The sequence below is a fragment of the Drosophila mauritiana genome, chromosome 3L (genome assembly GCF_004382145.1).
Source record: "Drosophila mauritiana strain mau12 chromosome 3L, ASM438214v1, whole genome shotgun sequence".
NCBI lineage: Eukaryota > Metazoa > Arthropoda > Insecta > Diptera > Drosophilidae > Drosophila > Drosophila mauritiana.
Genome location: NC_046669.1, coordinates 18226560 through 18246688, shown reverse-complemented (window position 1 = coordinate 18246688; position 20129 = coordinate 18226560).

Below are 20129 nucleotides of genomic sequence, written 5' to 3'. Positions count from 1 at the left end.
TACCACTAATTTTTGATTCTTCGTTTCCATAAAAGCCAAGTTCTATACCATAAAAGTATACTTCCAGAAACACCGACGTTTTTGAGTTTCCATCTTATCGTAAAAGGGAATTTTTGGTATCACGAACAATTGCTTACTGATATAAAACAAATTGACGTAGAGAGATGTAATTTATACGCCAACATGCATGTAGAAACGATTGTTTTTAAAAAATTATTGTTTATGCAAGAAGCTTGAAAAAATGTTGTTACTTGTCCAGTACCACAATTTTAACACACAATCTAAAGAACTGTGCATGTCCACTAGTTTTCTTATTTTTATTTATATTATTATGTTATATATCTAATTTTGCACTTTTATTTGTAATTACATTAAATAACTCTTGTTTACAGTAAGGTTTAAAAATAAATATAAATAAAGATATAATATAAACTTAAGACTTATATAATTGTGTATTTACCAAATATATATTTAAATACTTTGTAGGACTTAATGTTAGCATAGAGGGGAATCGATGAAATCCTTTATCCTAGGCAGCCCGCTCCCTTACAACCGACTTTTTAACATGCCCATCGCATCTTAAACTTTCCCCTGCAACTCGAACGGAGCGTACAACCTCTTGGTTGGAATCGAGCCCGGTTCGATCCGCGTCCTGGAAAATGTGTTCCCAGTTCAGAAATGGATATATTAACACAACAAAAACAAGAGAGAATGCTATAGTCGAGTTCGCCGACTATCAGATACCCGTTACTCAGCTAGTGCGAACTCGAATTTTCATAATTTTTCTGGGATATCGATAGATAATGGGGAATAATGGGGAATGGGGAATAGAAATTTACAGGTCTAATAATAATAGGAAAAAATATCGAAAAAATTATAAAAATTGTGGGCGGGGCCCGTTTGACTGCTGACTGATGGCTGTTGCTTTATGGCTTCTTTAGTAGTTGAAGCATATTTTGAGGCGCTTCGTTCGTCCTTCACACGCACAGACAGGCGGGCGTGGGCGCACACACACACATACATATATCTACAATATGTATATTATGCCCACATATTTCTTACTTTTGTCTCTGGGAAACCTCACGTGTCCCTCGCAGCTTATGTGGGTGAACTACAAAAATGAAAATAGAGTAAAAATACAACAAAAAAATGTGCATGAAAATAGAAACAAACAGAAACGCCGGCAGTAAAAGTAACGGAAAACTGCTGCCTGGCATCTTTTTACGTATTTCGGTTGTTGATTTTCCTATTTCACTCCTTGCCGCTGTCGTTGAATTTTCCTTTTGGCCGTGGAATTATGAGCGCTCGTCTTTCCCCATTTTCTGTTACTTTTCGGCTTCCCATTCTGTATCGTTATTTTTGTTCTCTGGTGTCCTGGCATCCTGACGCCGGTTTTTCCAGCTATTTTGTTTGCTTTTATTTTCGCTCCTTTTGTTTTGGTCTGATTAAAAGTAAAGTTTTTCACGGGTTTTCGCTGGACTGCTACGGGTATTCTATTGTAAAAGGAGATTCTTACATTATACATTTATGTTTTTATTTTCACCTTGGGGCGGTTTTTAAAAGTGGATTAGAAGATATATTTTAGGCTCCAACAGGGGCCAAGACTTTTATTTCATTTCCACGTCTAGCTCTTCATTAGGCATATTACTTTTAAACAGAGTTTTATTACTAATTTTGTGGATGTTTCTTAATTAGGTATTTCGCATTAAATCATAGCCAATGAGAACACAAATTGTTTGTATATTGTATTTATCTAACGTTTCAGCTTTTGTGTATTTAAGTGCATGTCATTCGTTTAAAATCCTTTAACATTTTGAATATGATTGACCTTCTAAGCCCTGTCACATCAATCAATGTGTTTAATTATGTATCTAGTTTTTATTAGTTCTATTTGAACCCAAACAGTTTTCGTTTGAGCTGACCCGTTTAAATGTACTCCTCATGTATCAACCAGCAATTACTGAATAATTGATGAATATTAATAGCTTTTGGATGAAAAACTATACGTGTGCAGCGACGAAAATGTTTCAATTTATTTTTCCACTTTCCCGCAAACAGATACGCAAAAGGCTGAATAAACAATAAGTAAGGCTAAAGGTCAAGTTGGTAGCTTTTCGGCTTATTCGCTCTTATGTTTTTGAGTACACGCCTTCGTGCAAGGACTTTTCCTTTCTCTTTTTGGGCTCAGCCTCTGCTTTTGCTTCTCCCTTGACTTTTGCCTTAACCTTGCTCTTACCTGGTAATTAACACTTTGTCGAGCTCATAAATCTTTAAACATTGATTTTTAATGGTGGCATTTTAACGCTTCGTCGAGCAGGGGAATCAGGAAGCCCCCGCCACCCAGGACACGTGCAATCGGTATACAGGGAAATCAGGTAAAGGGGGTGGGGGCTGAATACACGTGGGAAAAATTAATAAATTATTGGGGCCCGGTTGGCGGAGTACACGTGACTGTTTGTTTTTCTTTAGTCATTTTCATTTGCAGAAGGCTTTTAAGCGTGTTCAATGGGTTTCCATGGCAAGCAAATCATTGATTGTCGAGCTATATTCAAAATAAATATAAATATATACCATTTATGTAATAATATTGAATATTATTATATCTAATCTATGGGTAATGCTCGCCTGTTTTGTGTTATATCATGTTTTAAGGCATATGGAGCTGAAGGATTTCACAGGATGTTTGTAGCAATCATTTTCGTGCATTCGAGTGCAAAAAGGGAAAACCTTTTAGTGATGTGCTGAAATTAAAACCTTAGCATTTGTTTGGCTACATTTTGTGTATGATTGGTTCTTGACCAGGACAGCTGAATCGTCCTTTATAGTTATGCTGCCGAATATTCCACTTTTTTGTATGGGTTATGAAAACAGCTTAAAACGATAAATGCACTTGAACTTGTGTTTGCATTCCGAGTTCTTAGCAATTTCTCTTTGAAGCTTTTTGTATTAAACGCATTTAGTGCACTTTCGACACAAGCAAACCGGAAAAAAGGAAAACCGACCAGCAAAGTCCGTTCACAATTTATATATAAAAGACACAAGCGCACAAATAAATGTTGTTCTTGGCATTGTGTGTGCTCCAATGTGTTGTGTGTGTGTGTGTGTGCTCCAATGTGTTGTGTGTGTATGTGTGTGAGTGTGTCAACGAATTATGTCCCCCAGATGTCAGTGCAATACAAGCGGGAAACATGACAATTCCGCCTGCGACCGCCCACCAGAAAGTCCAACAGCAGTAGTTTGTGATGCGCTTGGGAACTAACCATAAGTATTCATGCATTTATGCGGGCGGGGTGCCACTCCCCCTAAGTACGCCCACAGCCGCCCACTTCTTAGGAGAAAGCTCATGTGTGTCTGTTTCTTTCTTGTTCAAATCTCTACAGCTGACAGGGATGGCAATTTGTATTTTTAGCAACATGTGGAGCCGACATTCCTTAATAGACTTGTTTAAAATTTAAATTTAAAACTGTATTCGTTAGATATTAATCGGGCTTAAAGGAAATTGGGCTTTAAATCAATAAAAAAAATTAAAAGAAACTAGTAAATAAAATTGAAATTATCATAGGTAGATAGAAAAGGTTGCAAGTTAGAAATGTTGATATTATTATTTTCAAAAATTGAGGCGATTGCCAACACTAGCTGGATTTTCCATAAGAAAGGGGCGGTGGTGCTGTTGTGGGTGTGGTCGATTGTATTCCATTTGTCAACAGCAGCGTGGGCAGTGGGTGGTGGTGCACGACGTGGGTGGCGGGAAGTTGGAGGGCAGCAGACTGGGAATACACACTGGACGTGGCAGCCAAAAGGCCAGAGCAGAAAAGACGCTTCTGTGCGGATTCCGCTCCTGATTCTGGCACATCAGCAGCTTTATTATTATGCAAATACATACAAAATATGAATTATGTTAATGCCAAGTGTACACACCACACGCACGCAGGACACACAGCCTGGTCCAGAGAATGCAGCTCCTCCTCTCCACGGCCAGCAAAGCCGTCAACTTTGCTCCGCAAAGAGTCCGCTTTTCGCACGGAATCCCCGCTCTCAAATGCTTGGCTCGTGGGAAAGTTTTGTTTTTCCCGTCCAAGCGCTTTATTGAAGCGGCTGGCGAAGAGCTGTGCGAAGCTTAAGGCTTTGCTAGATGAGGCTTTCCGAGGATTTGGCCAAAGAACAATCTCAGATCAAGTGGCGGCGTGTCGGCGGCGATGAGTTGGCCAACTTCAGTGCGGTTGCAAGTGCCACAAGTCGTTTATCAGCTCTTAAAAGTATGTAATCTATGGAAATTCATCATAAATTTAATACTTCTAAAATAAATATATATTTATTTATTTTAAATATCAAGTAAAACGACCTAATTGTGTTCTCTTGTTTTTATTTAATTACTTTGTTCCACTGGCAAAACTGCAAGCTTTCGCTTTCAAAAGGAAATGCATTCAATTAAATATGACCTGCTCAGCATTCTTATTATAGAATGCATTTCAATGCATTTAAACTACCATTTATCCTATTAACTTATTTGAAGAGGGAATAATTTGCCATTATAATTGCTTATCTGTGCATTAAGATTTGCAATTCCATTACATTAATTACATAATTGAAATGGCAACCATAATATTTTCACCCCAACTACATTCCATTATTTTCGGCCCATAATTCCTCGATTGTACAGAAGCTCTTCAATCAAAGAGATTGAGAAACATTGCGGCTGTTCTGGGTTTGAATATTGCGCCTGTTGTCATGTGAGCCAAGTGAAATTGCTTCCCATAGCTCGTATCCTTTCAAACACTTGGCAAACGCAATCAATCTTCGACGATAAAGGCATATAGCAAAAGGCGAAATGTAATAATTTAAGCATATCCAAATGCAATCGCATATCTTCACATTCAATGCACCGGGGGAAATTGCAGTCTTTTGATTTAAGACTTGATACTAGATTTATAACATATTTTATAACAATTAGAGAAAAGGTTTTCTATCTGTCCGTTTGTCTGTCCGTCCGTATATGTGCGTCCGTATGTCGAGATTTCGAAAACTTTAAGAGCTTTTAGGTTGAAATGAAGCATAGAAATTACAGAGATGAATAACCAAAATGTCACAATAAAATGAAAAACAAACTGCCTCATTTTTTAACAATTTGCTGAAAAATATTTTTGACAGCGTAAGATAAGATTTTTCACTATTTATTTGGGCTATTTAAAATGTTTGCATTTACAACATTGATGTGAACAATTTTTCCCAGTGTAGATACGTTTCGTACCGCTGCTTTGTGGGCTACAAAATGGCATCGCATGGGGCGATAAGTGCAGCTGGGGCAGGAACAGAAGCTGCAGCCATAGGAAACAATACTTTTATGCCCCGGCTTAGATCTGGGCTTCTGCAGCTTCGTAATAAATTGTTTTTGCATAAAATTGCCAAGAAAAATGCCTGACAGAAGTGGGGAAGTGGGGAGGGAAATGCATATAAAAATTGTTCACCTTTGCCTCGATTGCATATTTATCATTTCAAGCTGCCAGCAGGCAAACAGGGTGGTCCTGGGTAGGATTTCACCTGGTTGGCTTACAAACTTCACACACATACGCACATACTCACACACACACACATGCAGAATGCACGCATCTACTGTCAACACTTTGAACTGTTGCACCCGAGTTCCCATTTCCCTGGGAGCCTCGCATTCGAGCCATAGAAATTGCTAATGCATTCAACAGTCACATCGCAAGGCCCACATACATACATACGTCTTTATATGTATATACCTTGCGAAGTACCTCAGCATTTTACATATATAAACTATATATATACATATAAATCAGTGCACCGTAGTTATCTATCGCCAAATCAATGCTTTTCATATTATGCTGTGCTTACTGTTGCAATTTTACACAATTTCCCATTTGCCACTCGTTATTGTTTAATGCGCTTAGGAAAGTGGGCTATTATGATAATTTTAAGGGGTTTGCCATTTCTATATAATCCGATGCCACTTGTTAGATATTTGGGAGTGCATTTGAATAATCAATTTTAGATTAGAATCAAAGCTGTGAATTTGTGTAGCATGAGGATCAGCAACAAAAATAATGGTTTGCCAGTGGATTTATATACGTATTGCATTGATTATGCAATCAAATGCAAACCATTTTCCCATTATCCAAACTGTTAAATAAATGTTCCTAAAAGTTGAAATAGCTCTTAAATTTTGTATAAATAAATAGAGCATTTGCTGGTCATCGAACTTTGTTTTCCCCTTCTGTTGTCATGGCAAAGGACAAAAGCATGCTTGATAAAACAATTGCAATTTGTTTACACATGCATCCAGCCCCGCAGCCCCTCCCTTACCCATATTTTCCGATTTAATAGTTTATTATGTGATATTATTATTATTTTGCCGTACGGATGCATAAGAGTGAGCATTATTGATGGGAAAGTGCTGTGGAAGGGTTTTTGTTGCCACTATTGTTGTGCCATTTTGTGTCCTTAATTATAATTGCGCTTGTGATGATTTAACAAGGACAATAGACAAAGGACATCGCATGCCGCCAGATCCTTTGAGTGGCTTTCGAACAGATACAGTTGCGTATTACGGGTTAAATGTGCATAATTTCTGTATCGCATTTCGACTAGTTGCTTGCGGGCTTAAATAATTGCCAATAGCGCGGAAATCTTAATCGACTCGCTTGGTTTTTCACTGGCCAACAACAATGAGTGTAATTTACATAAAGAGTTAATAAATATGACTTTTCAGTTTGTATTTTGAGTGATGAATTATGAATAAGTGGTAGTTAATTTACGGAATACATTTCAAATTAGACCACATAGCAGAAATACGAATACAAATCTTGTTAGTAAACCAAACGAATGTAATATTATATACCTATATATATTATTTATATATTTTATTGAAATTAGCTTTAATTTCAATTAATACTAGCTAACCGCTAATATAAATTGTAAAACCCATTGTGATTGCCCTTTTTTCCCGATGGAGCTTCAGCCATCAAAAGTCTCGAATTTCCCACAAAGGATGCAATAAGGGAATCTATAAATTGCTTTCAATTGAAATTACCACCTTTGCCAAGCTAGATGGATGCACATGCTCGCCAGCTGGATTCTCCCACTCGGATTCCGCACCTGTTGATCCCTTTTCGGGATCTGGACTGCAACTGCTGCGAAATTCGTGCTTTCTGGCGGAATCTCCCCATTTTGTGGCACGTACACGTGCACCCATCCACACCCACGTCCATTTCAATGGCCTCTAATATGCGCTCAAACGCTGGCAGAATTTGCAGCGCAACAACGCTGCACCTTTTGGAAAACCCCGTCGTAGTCGTAGTTTTTTCGCTCGCAATCCGGGTACGTAATGTTTGTGCTGCTTTTCCGCATGCAATTTTACGGGCATCTAAGCAACGGCAACAAATTTCCGCAGTCCGTCCGCATCGATCCCCGAAAATCCCTTGTAACATTTTCATTTTGCATTGCGAAATTGATTTGGTCAGCAGTTTGTTGCCGTTCCCATTCCCATGGAAATGAAAATGAAAACGCATATACAATATATAAAGTGAAAAGGATAAAGGGAAATTGGGCAAGTTCTGTTTCGATTGCGGCTTATCCGGCCAGGAGTTTAATTACAGTGCCGACCAATGCTGGAAGATGGTTTTCAAACTTTCGTTTAAGCAAGGATTTATTAAAAAAAATCATTAAAAGATTCTATCTACCATATATCGAATTTTAGCAATCATGAATTAAAATTGCTCGTATGCCTTTTTGAAACGTGATCTTCGAAAGTGCGTTAATATTCAGCACACTCTCGATTTTTGAACGTGATACATATAGTCATTTTAAGTTTTCATCTTTTTAAAGAACAACTCTATTAACTAAATAACATTCGTATGTAGATTCAACTTGAACTTAAGTCCCCAAGAAACCAACTCGTATTCTATTCCAAGTTGTTTGTTTTTTCTAACGCATCCAATTGTGCAGCATGTGTTTGGCATTTAGTTGAGTTTTTATTTCAGCTGGAATTTATAACAACCCATTTTGTGTTGCTGGGCAATCGTGCGCTATAAATGGAGTTGTGTACAACTGTGCGTGTGTATGTGTGTGTGTGCGCCGGAGAGCATACATATCCATCATATAAACAATTTGCCTGCCGCGCTTTAAGTGCCATCAGTGTAGTTTTGCTATTGCGCCGTCGACGACAGTTTGGTTATCCTTATTCTGCGCCCAGTTTACCCACTGGCCACCCAAAAGGACGAACCATCGAAACGATACCTGCCCACAATCAATAATCAAATAAATCTGCGCCCTCGTTTCCAGAAATGTTGCTGCAGTGGAAAACTGAAAAGAACTCAATGGATGCGACAAGTGCAGGCATTTTTACCCATCTAGTCGAGTAGCACATGTTGGATTTTGAAAAAAAATAGCGTTCCTAAATCAATAATATAGGAAATTAAAGTGTTATTTATACCAGTCTTGAAATGTATTAATTCTAAATTTGAATTCTATTATAAAAAATTTGAGTACTTTAATTGCAAGTTACAGTACTATATTTATATCTGCCATGTTTGTATATATATAAATAATATTTAAAGTACATAGAGACACAGTTTCGAAAATACCACTTATATCTAAATAATCCAATTGTCGTTTATATAGGGTTTACATGGTATCCCACCATCTAATCAGTAGAACTTTTTGTCCGCCTGCAGCTTTGCCGTATTTTTGCGGAGCAGCCCTTGTTTGCATTTTTACCCTGCCATTAGATAAACAAAAAATTGAATAAAATTTGTTTGCCAGGTTAGAGCAGGTATTTTTTTTTGCGAAATATTTTTTCTCCGCTCTTTGTTTATTTTCTATTGCATTGCATAAAATCCCGAGCGCTTGCATATTTGTTATCCTTTTACTGTGATGTTTTTCGTTGCGCCCTGAGAATTTGTAGCTTTCGGCAGTTGGTCACTTTTTCCTTTGCTCTGGTTGTTGTGTGCGAGGGGATGTCCTCGTATTTGCTTGGGGTTTTAATTTAGCTGGTCATACGAAAAAAGTTTTTTGCCAATTTGTTGCATTTTGTTGACAATCCATGTGACAGGCCCCTCGTCCTTCGCAGCCACCGCTCCATCTGCTGTATGTCTGGAGGGTCGACCCTGCAGTTGTTGACTTTGAGTAGCTTCAAAGTTCGGTTTTGAAGTTGGTTAAACAGTGGGGCGTAGGTGCCTCTGTGGATATGTGGGCGTGGCCATGTCAGCAGCTCGGTTTTTGTTTTCAAAACTGGCCAAGAGTTTAGATCTAGTCTTTGCCCCTCCCTTTTTGCTGACTAATTTTCCTGTGCAGGTTGCCGAATCAGTGGGTTCTTGCAAAAAGGTACATGACTTTTGCCTTAAGCCACTTTTTCGGCGAATCACACATTCAAACTTGTTTGGCTTACCCCATTTTAGATTTGCTTAACTGTATCTTCTTCCTATTTAAGAAAGCACAAGAAAGTGGCTTTAGTATTAAATTAAAAGATGTAGAGAAAAACGTAAGTAAAAAACAAGTCTAATGAGTTTACTAGTTTTAACTCGATTTAAGCTTAAATAACTATATGAATAAGATTATCTTTAGCAGTGGAATCAATCAGATCGCACAATAAATTTACATGGCAAAGAGATCACTTACTCATCTAGACTGCTCATCTGCTGTTCCTAGTTTCAGTTTCCAGTCCATTCGCTAATTTACTACCGACATCCCTAATTAATCACCAATTCGCCTAGCATAAAGCCTATGCAAATATCACGCATACGCCTAGTGTCCGGGCAGCGCCATCTGTCGTCCATTTCGGGCAGGCATTGAGGCGTGAAGCCAGCACTACCCGCGTCACATTGGCTTTCTCATTCCCATTTCCATCCACATTTCCATCCATAGACTAATGCCACGGCAGCCGGCGGCGCAGAGATTTTCCGATTTGTGGGAATGACTTATGGGCCACTTTTTGGCGCCAGGAGGGGGCGTAGTTCGGAGCTATATCCTTTTTAAGGCACCTTAATCATGGCAAGGAACTTTTGGCTCGCATGAGGGGGAGCCTTTTAGCTTTTTGTTTGTAATGAAAATTGACATGTCCTTCGTCGGATTGTTGCACTGGCAGACGTGCCATGGTCTGGTCGCCCTTTTTGCTCCCCACCGATTCCCTTTTCCGTATTCTCATCCTCATCTCATCCATCTGCTGTAGTTTGCCTTTGTTTGGCCCTGACGCTTTGTCTTCGCGCTGTTCATTTACCTTGGGCCATTCACAAACGGCCGAGGACACAAATTCTACCCAACGTAGGCATATCCCTTAATGCATTCCCCTTCCCCTTGCCCTTCTTCTTCGCCGGGAGCGCAAGCGAGGAAGCCCCTCGCAGCTCCCCCAGAAGTTCCATCGTTATGGAGGCACCTTTGTGACGAAGATGTATCGGCTTGCTGGAATCCAAAGCCGTGGGCATAGGATTTCCACACGCCCTGCCCCCCAACTTGTTGATGAATTAAAAATCAGCAAACACCGGGGAAAATGCGCTTTTGAGGGATGTTCAAGTGGGGCGGATAACAGGGGTTTAATGGATCATGCCAGTAATTCTGGGATTAATTTCAACGCACCGCCACATCGGGGGAGTGGCACAATCCTTCAAGTTACATGAAGTAAATCCCTCAGCCTGGAATTTGCATAGCTTGACTAATGCTTATTACCATTCTACTGCGAACATGTAGGAAAAGTAAATAGTTAACTATTATAATTAAAGCATAGTTTATTTTTCCCCTGAATGTATTAGCTATTGCTGAATTCCGCCGAGACTCCAATTAATTTTCGAAATATTTTCCGTTTTTTGGAAACCCTTTTAATGCCGGCTAATTCCTCGCACATAGCATTGCAATCTTTTCGCCTAATGAATTTGGAGTGGAGGGCTCATTATACTCTAGCTGAGACCGGCGTTCTTTTATGTCCTTTCAGCGCCCAGGACTATTATCTTCGTGTTATAAAGTTATCTGGCCGTCGCATCGTTCTCTTTGCTCTCTCTCTCTTTTTGGATGGCGACTGTGCGGCGGACAGTTCTCTTAATTGCTTGCCCGCGTAATTAATTTAATTTCGGAAAACTTAAAACTGGCTCCAACTCCTGCCCCCCCTTCGTCTATCCTCCTAATGTCTCCTGTCTGGTGCATAATTAAAACAAAGCATCGGCTTGCCCGGCTCCTAATGAACTTGATTAAAGCAGAGCGGCGAAGAAAAAAACTTTTAAATAAAGTTTAAGTAAAAAATGAATATGCCAATTTCTGTTACTTTTACGTTTTTTTTTTTTTGGTCTGTTGTTGTGGATAGCACGGAAAAAATTTTATTACACGGTTCGGTTAACAAAGTCTGCTATTGATTTCCTCTCCGTCGAATAGGTGAAAAGGCTCGCCAGCAAAAAGAAAAGGTTTTTAATAAAAATTAATTGAAAAGGAAATGGTTGAAAAAGTTGCCCGATGCTCGGGTTTCGAGGGGAAATGTCTGAAAAGTTTGATTTTTGCGCCAATAATGATTGGGATCATGTTGGTTGGTACGCGAATGGAGCGTGAGAAAGGCTATTAAATTGATTAATTGCTCGATTTTTGTTTTGGATATCCGAATTTCGGTCAGAAAGAAAACGGGTAACCTGATAAAATGATTACCTTGGAAAATAATAAATAAATTATTACCTGTTGAGGTTGCCGGAGCTCTTTAATGCATTGAATCTTACCATTTGCTTGAGAATACTTTTACATTTTTAAATGAAATGTTGAATTCCCACACGACCAAACCACCAAAAACTAAACAAAACAAAACAAAACACTCAGCCTCGGCTTAATTGAATTTCAGAGCGAAAAGGCTTCTGGTTGGGGAAATCTTTTGATGTGACTCCCCTGGCGCACACACTGAGTGATTGCAGTTGAGAACTCATGTCCTGGACATCCTTTGCCTTTTCCTTCGGATTTCCACTTTTCCCACTGTCAATCCGACAAATCCTTTGCCACCGTTTGTCGCAGCACTTGCCTCGGATTGCAGACACATCCCGACTTCCTCCCGCAGCTTCTCGCTTTTATCAAAAATTAATATGACGAACTACTCAGACGAGGCGGGCTCCTATACCCATTTCGCTCCTGGCTGTACTCCATCCATTCAGTCTGTCTGCGCTTTGCGAAAAAGTTCCACAAAGGGCATAAGGATTTGATCTCGCCTTTCGCATTCAATTTTGCAAGGAAATCAAAAATGTGACGACAGGCTATGTATTCATGTATGCATAAGTTGGTTGATGGAGCGGGAGAGGGGCGGGGCAAGGGCGGTAGAGATAGACAATGCATTCGGTGGAGCGTTCTCATTAAGTCGGAGGACCCAGGCGCCTTGTCAAGTCAGCGTAATGAAGCGATAAGCTGCTGACATATTGCCAAGTGCAACCTCAATCCATATATGGCCCCCATAGCCCGTAACCCCTGACCCCTGACCCCTCGGCGCTGCAATTACCAGACAAACAACAATAACAGTGTGCCATGCCAAAATCAACGTCAAAAGTTCAACTGTTTGCAAATAATTTGCAAAAATCGTTTGAGCTTCGACTTGCTGTCTCCCCAATGCCGATTCCACCCACTGCCCCACCCCCTTTCCCCCTTTAGCCTCCACCGCCGAATAGTTCATCTGCAGCTACATTGTTTGACACAGATTCATACATCTGTAGCGCTTAACACTGAGAAAAAAAAGAGTTCTGAAGACAAAAAGAAATAAAAGCTATGATAACTAAAATATAATGATGTTATAAGCAATTTTGTAATAATATTTGCTAATCGAATTATTTGTTATATAATATATATTATATTATTATTATTTATATATTTAAGCACTTTTAGATACAAAATACAACGTTTTACTTTAATTTGCATTCAAGGTTCCATTTCAATAAAAAGAAATTCCTTTCATTTTCAGATCCCCCTTATGTTAGATTTGGTTTGTTTCTGAATTAATTTTTTAAGATTTTCAAAGTATTTGTAATTATTTTCAGTGTGCCTACATACACATGCAAACAGAGGGGCGGAGTCTTATCGGCAGCTGAAAATAGCGTTCGCGTTGTGCCTTCTGGTTCGACCTCGCCACGCAACGCTAAGCATTTTGGCTATGCCATATTTCACAATCGTAGCAACAAATATCTAGACATATGTATGCATTCCCAACGGTAAAGCTATCTCCACTTACACATATGCAAATCGGTAGAGTATGCCTTTATTGAGTAGCAAGGTATTGACTGGGATGGCACAAAATCTTTAGAATCGAAGGATTCGCATTGCTGTGGAAATATCCTTCTGAAATGTGTGCATAAAGTTTAATAAAATGTATTTGCTTACTACAGCACAATTTGCAGATTGTAAAACACTTGCATTAACTTTAAAAATAAGTTCCTAAATGGTAAGTTTAGCTTATATGATATGATAACTAGAAATATAACTAGAAATTATTTCTGCGCATTACATAAGCAATTATGCCCGATACACAGTGTAGAGTATGAATAACTGGGCATTTCCCAGTTTTAGCCTGGAGCGAGATGCCAGGACACGGCTTCTGCATTTTTGCATACAATTTTGAAATGCGTTGCGAAGAGAAGTAGGAGAATGGCCCCGCATCTTTCCATATGCAGCTCCACTTTCAGTTCCAGTTTGAGTTCGAGTTGAGTTCGATTGCAGCTGCAGCTGCATCTGCAGCTTGTTTATGGCATTGGCATGTATGACAGTTGCATTCAATCAATATGCAGGCGAGCTAAGAGCGAGGTGCATCCATCCACGTTACCCCGCCAACAGAATGGAAGAATGGGGCAATGGGGGTCAGAGTGGGCCAGCTGGCGAGGATCCCCGCCTCTGTGGAATGTCGAATGTCGGATGTCGAGCCCAGCGCCTCGGTTCTATGCATTTCGAGATGCATACTTTGCTGCTAGCGGCTGCATCTCAGCCTGCCGGATTGGCATTCGCATTCACGTTTCGCGTGGAAAATTGCAGATTCGATCGACAGGAATGTGAGTTTGTCGTTATTCTGCATATATTCTGCATATATAATAAACATAAAAGTTGAAAAATTATTAAATATGATGCATACTTAAACTAGAGTTCTTCAAAAGAAAATTCTAAGAAATATTTCATTTAGACATCTTTTTTGAAAGCTTGTGAGCGTGAATAAATACAGAAATGTTTAAAAAAAATGGGTAAAAAATAATCATACTTGCTTTCTAGTTTTGTAGTTAAGCTGCTACCACTGGTATTTTCCATAATGGTACTTCACAGTTGGCATCTCTAACTCTCGAAACCGAGAAATACTTCGCATTGTATCTGGGCCTCCCATTGGGCTCGTTGTGCTGGAATTTATCAATATGCATTCCGATTTTGCATACTTGTGAGTCACCTTTCGCAGGACTACGAGTAATATTAATTTCTTGGGTCCTTTTTACTCGGTTTTCCATCCCTTTTCGTGTCGTACGGGGGCGTGTCCTGGGCTTAATGTTTGTCCAGTGCCACACGCCTATAATGTCTTCTTTAGTCGCCAACGTTGTCTCTCCATTTTCACTTTTTGTTCTTTTTCGAGCTGGATTTTTTTTTGTGTCCTCAGGTCACTCTTGACATTGCGTTGAGCATTACCCCGCCCAACCGACACTTGTCACTTTTGGGTGGCAGTGGGAGTCATGGAGCAATGCTGGAAATACAATAAAAGTAACACTTCAAATGCCAAGACACTCAAGGTCAAGGTGAAGTGCAGGGAGTGCTTCCTTCATCGGGCACCAAAGTGGGGAATCTGAGCGAGTAACACGGTCTTGGAATTGTGGCAATATTTGAGGTTGTGGAAATATTTTCCGGGGAATTTGGGGATTTAATTAGAACTGGGAATTCCTGCAGGCAGGAAAATGCGAGGCGAAAACAAGACAAGACTTAATGTCAGGGTGTGGGCATCATCGATGTGTGATTGCTTTCTAAGAAAAGCTTATTGAAAAAAGAAAAACAAAGAGCACAAGTCAATATTTGTATACATATATTTGCAGACCAAAACGTTTTTAAAGTCGATTTTTTCTGTATAAGCTATATATTTAACTACTGGCTCAGATTATGCTGAGTCACATATGTAAATAGTTTCACATTTCCTCAATCGATTACTCTAAACTAGCGTGCGCAGTGTTAAAAAAGTGTTTTTAGTATTTGAAACAATATATGCCGTAATATCAGCAAGTGCCCATCTACTTACAATTTAATTAACCTAACAGTCTGAAAGTATCCTAGCCATTAACCCGTCCACCTTCCTCGACATGACCCCTATTGTGCGAAACAGTTTCTCATCTCTGGCTTTTCTTTATTTGGCTGCGTTAAAAGCTTTTTTAAGCCGTTTTTATCAGGTCTTTCATAGAGGGCCACCTCATTTCTCGGGTTACGTATGTTACGTATGGCACAACTCTTTTGTTTACTTAGGCATCCATCCAGCACAACAGCCCCTACGAACCCAACCCCAAACCCAATGCGAACCCCAACCCACTCTGTACATGTCATTACAAACAAATGCCACATCCTCGGGCTGAGGCCATTTGAGGTCTATAAATAAACGCAACAATGGGCCTCCGTCTAACAGATTTCCTACGCACCACTCCCGATTACCGCCCCCCATTTCCCAGCCCCCATTTTCCCGCAGAAAGCGTTAGCGTAAAAGATTAAATTCGTTACATGGGCAAAAGCCCAGGACAAGAAGAGAAGAATGAAAATGGGCAAATGTGACCCGCCTGGGTTGAGATTCTACGAATTTCCTTTCTTTTCGGCTGCGGAAAAGTTTCCCACGTCTCTCATATTTTTCTTCATATTGTTTCTTCGTATTGTTTTTCCGCGTCAATTTGCTATTTGTATTTGTGACAATTTCTTTTCGCTTTGCGCCGTTTCCTTGGCTTTATTGCTTTTCTTTTACTTTCTATTACACTTGATTCTTTCTCAGTTTTTCCTCTTTTTTGGGCGGTTTTTGTTTTCCCCGTTTTCAATGAGCTTTTGTTTGACTTTCCGACTTGTAGTTCTTTTCCTTTTTTGCTTCTTAGCAGTGCTGAGTGTTTTTTTGGAAACAAAAGGTAAAAGTTTGTGATGCTATTTGCTTGGAATCTTTTTGCCATATATTATTATTTTTTTTTTCTCCGCCGAGTTTAAGTTGAGACTTTGATTGGCATTAAAAGTGTTATATGAGCTACGCATAAGTTTTAATAGCCTTGCGGGTACGTCGTCGTCACATGAAGTCGGCGGCTGTATAATTTCGGCTTTTCCCCTGCCAATTTTCCATTTTCATTTGGCTGTCTCGTTCTTGTAATTGCTCACTATCCCTCATTTTCCGACTCTGCGACTGTTGTTGGTGTGTGTGACAAAGTTTTTTTTTGGTGCTTGGACTTTAGTGTCGGCAGTAAAATACTAAGTATCCGTCTGTGGGTGTATGTATGAGTGCACTAAAATAAAAAATTGTATATAGTTTGATAGTTAAGATAAAAAAGAAACAAAAATCGTAAAAAATGGTAGTCGATATAAGCATTTCGTACATTTTTAAAATCTCTTTCACTATCTTATTATAAAATGTATAATGTGTTTTATTCTGTTTATTATGCATTTAATGGCAGCATTTCTGTTTTTCTGTTCTTCGTTGAAAGTAATTATATAGACTTTTCTCTCACTGTAGCAGTTGAATCTGGAATGGAAACGCTTGTTTTTACACTCCTTCCTTTATGTTTATTGTTATGCCATCGCCATCAAGCATCAGTTGTAGCTCCATCATCATCAGTGGAATTGTCATTGTCCTTGGCGGTATTCAGAAGGAAAATTCCGGTCTTGTACTTTGTACGGTTTCATGTGCTTTTAATTACTTCAGAATAGCTGATTTCATGGCGGTTTTCAGTTAATGCAGGTGATAAAATCTGAGGGAAACCAAATTGCACTAATTGATTAATTCGAATGGTTGAAGCACGGGGATATTGAATTGGCTTTATTAGTTCCTTACATTTTATAATATAAAATATTTTCTTATTTTTTGAATATGAAAAGAAATTTAATCCAAAATGCGGTTATTACAAACCTAAATCGAAAATAAAACTTTTCCTTTAGCCTCAGCATTTCATGCAATCTACTTGTATTACTTTCTGCCAGGTAAAATTCAGCAGAAGTTTCATTTAATTTTCCGTAAAATTTTGTGAAGCTCAACTATCCCTGGCAGACCCATTAAAACAAGTAAACAATAAAACAATGGCTTGGGATTGAGCAAACTATTTGCTACCCATTGTTATACTTTTTTTGTTCTTCGACTAAGTATTTCGAGTACTCTTTTCCAAAGAGAATTCGATGGCAAATAATATGCTTTTCTTCTTATAAATATATATACTTTAAATATAAGTTTTACGATTTCCAACAAAATTATTTCATTACAAACTATATGCTAAAAGGGGTAAATAAAAACAATGCACTCATATTTACCCGCTTTTTTTACTTTTAGTTGACTTTTGAAGAAGTAGTCATCGCAGTTAAATATTTTTTTATTTGCTAAATTGTATATACAACGTACAAATAGGGTATTTACTATCGGTCTGTAAGCATTCCTTGTATTGTTTGAGTTTAACCATAATAGATCGAAAGTAACTGCAAATCTGACTTTGAATTTTTCATGAGTTATGTTTCCATTTCATTGTTTCCACAAAATTTCCCTCGCATTTTCATGTTTGTGCCATTTTGCTCAATTCGCATCTAGAAATTGTTTTCGCTACTTGTTTTCAGACGGAAGAAAAAATATTGCTGCAAACTTCAAATGCAATTTGCTGCACTTTAAAGGGTTGCATCCCCCTCGACCCCTCAGCATTTCTGGGCCGGATCTTTGCCCAGTTTTTATTGTTTGTTTTGCCAGTGCAGACACGTACAACGAGGAGGAGCACTCCAATGAAGTTGAGACACACGACTGGCATAAGTTTGCCACTTCTGCATTTTCATTTTTTTGCGCCCGCTTTTTTATCCAGATATTTTCCTTTTATTATATGATTGCCATAAGTTTTTGTCGCGCTTGCTTTGTTTGGTGATTGCAAACATATAAACACGTTTAATGGATGGAAATCAAACGATTGGGGGTGTCGAGCTTTGTCAATTCGGTACTCACTATTTTTTGTATAAGTAGTTAGTTTAGTTTTTAATATTAAGAAATGATTTATGAAGACTTAAGAAAGGAAAACATTGTAAATCATTGTTTAAAAGAAGATCGACAAATGTAACATACTTTCCTGTCCTAATTGGTAGCGTAAAATTATTTAAAAATCGTTTAATTATTGATTTCACTTGAACTCGATGTGATCTGCCTTGCTTGTGGCTTTCTTCGAGATAAATATCAAATCCGTCCCACCGGAAATCCATCAAGCAATCTGCCATCCCCCCAAAACGAGCTTCCAATCAAAACGCCCATAGAGCTTTGCTCATACGTGTGGGTGGCGGCTGAAAATGCATTTCCCGTATATATGTGCGCAGATATCCTTCCATTAGAAGGAGCCTCTGAGAGGCCGGTCGCCTTCGTTAGCTTTGACCGCAACAGGCAACAAATCAACTTAATTGTGTGTAGAACCGTCAGGGGCCAAACCATGTGACACTTCCTCGGCTTTGAAAGTTTTTGGCCCGAATTTGCATAGCAGCCATGTGGGCGAAGAGGTGGCCGGAAGTGCAGGATGGCTGTGGATATTTTCCATCATTTAAAAGCAACTCAAACGGCAATATGCTTTCGTCGCTCCGCTTCAGAAAATAAACATCCGCTCCATGGGCATTTAATTAGTGTCACTTCTCCTTCGGGCTTCTTCCGATTGCTCTGGTTTGATGGCTGGTGGAGCAGGGTTGGGGGGAAATATTGCCAGCAACAAGTACATTTAATTACACACACGAAAGTTTACGTCTCTTTTTACACGCTCCTCCCCTTTCCCCGCCCAGCAAAACTTCTCTAACTCAAGTCAACTTTTTATATTTCTTTGGCGCTGGCAAAAATTTTATTTGCCAATTTGCTCTGCTCTTGATTCTGTACTTCAGTGCTCCCCCAACCCCACCACCTCACAGTTGTCACCTTCCTCTTCCTTGCAGTCACACGCCTTCACATTTTGCAATACGAAACAACACTCGCGTGACCCAGGGCAAATTTAATTTGAATGAAGCAGCATCAGCAGTGAGCACATTACGCATACGCCGCGTTGTACGCAGTTGTCTCACAGCAGCTGTTGGCAGCTGTTACTCCGCGTGGTGGCAACTTGGCATGCAGGCATTTTAGCCAAGCGCAGGCGAATAATAATAACAATATCATGCTTTGTCTGAGTAGCGCCTCCTGAAATTTTAATGACTAAATGTCACATTAACAGCCGAAATGGATTTGCACGACACAACAGTGCTGAGAAATGTGGCTCCTGCGAGCGAAGCGGAACCAAGCGGAACCAAGCGGATCCAATACCTGGATACACTTTGAAAATTGGGGATAGTGTACATATATGCAGAGGATATTTCAGGTAAGTATCGATATTGATAATAGTAGATCCCTAATGCTTTTGCCAGTTCTCCTAGCTTTTCCCAGTTAGACTGAAAAAATGTTTGGAAATTGAGTTTAAATTCAATTAAGATTTATAAAAACAGTTGCTTTCAATATATTTTTCTGTCATCAATCTGTCGTGCTATTGCTGGTGCTGCAACCGCTGGCAGCTCCTCCGCGTGTCATGTGGCATCATCTCCACCTGGTGGATCTGCTCCACTGTTCATTTACCTCAGTCCATCAGACAAAGCTTATTTCGCGCTCGACTGCTCGACTCGGCTTGGGCCAACGCAGCAAACTGGCTGACTGAGTGAATGACTGACTGAGTCAGCGAGTGACTCTCGCCTCCACCTGCCCACAACGGGAATATGTATACGTACCTGTGCCTTTATTATTCTTTCACCTCCATCGCCTTCGCCTCGCACACACATATGAGCAATCAACCTGGCGCTGCACGTAGCAAGGTAAATCTGGAACATAACTGCGGGTAATGACGGGGGATTCGGAAGGATGCGAGGATTGGCACGGAGGCGTCCTCCTGCAGCGTTTGATTTCAATTTGATTGAAATTGTTTGTTCGCTGATATTTTAAGCTGATTATATGC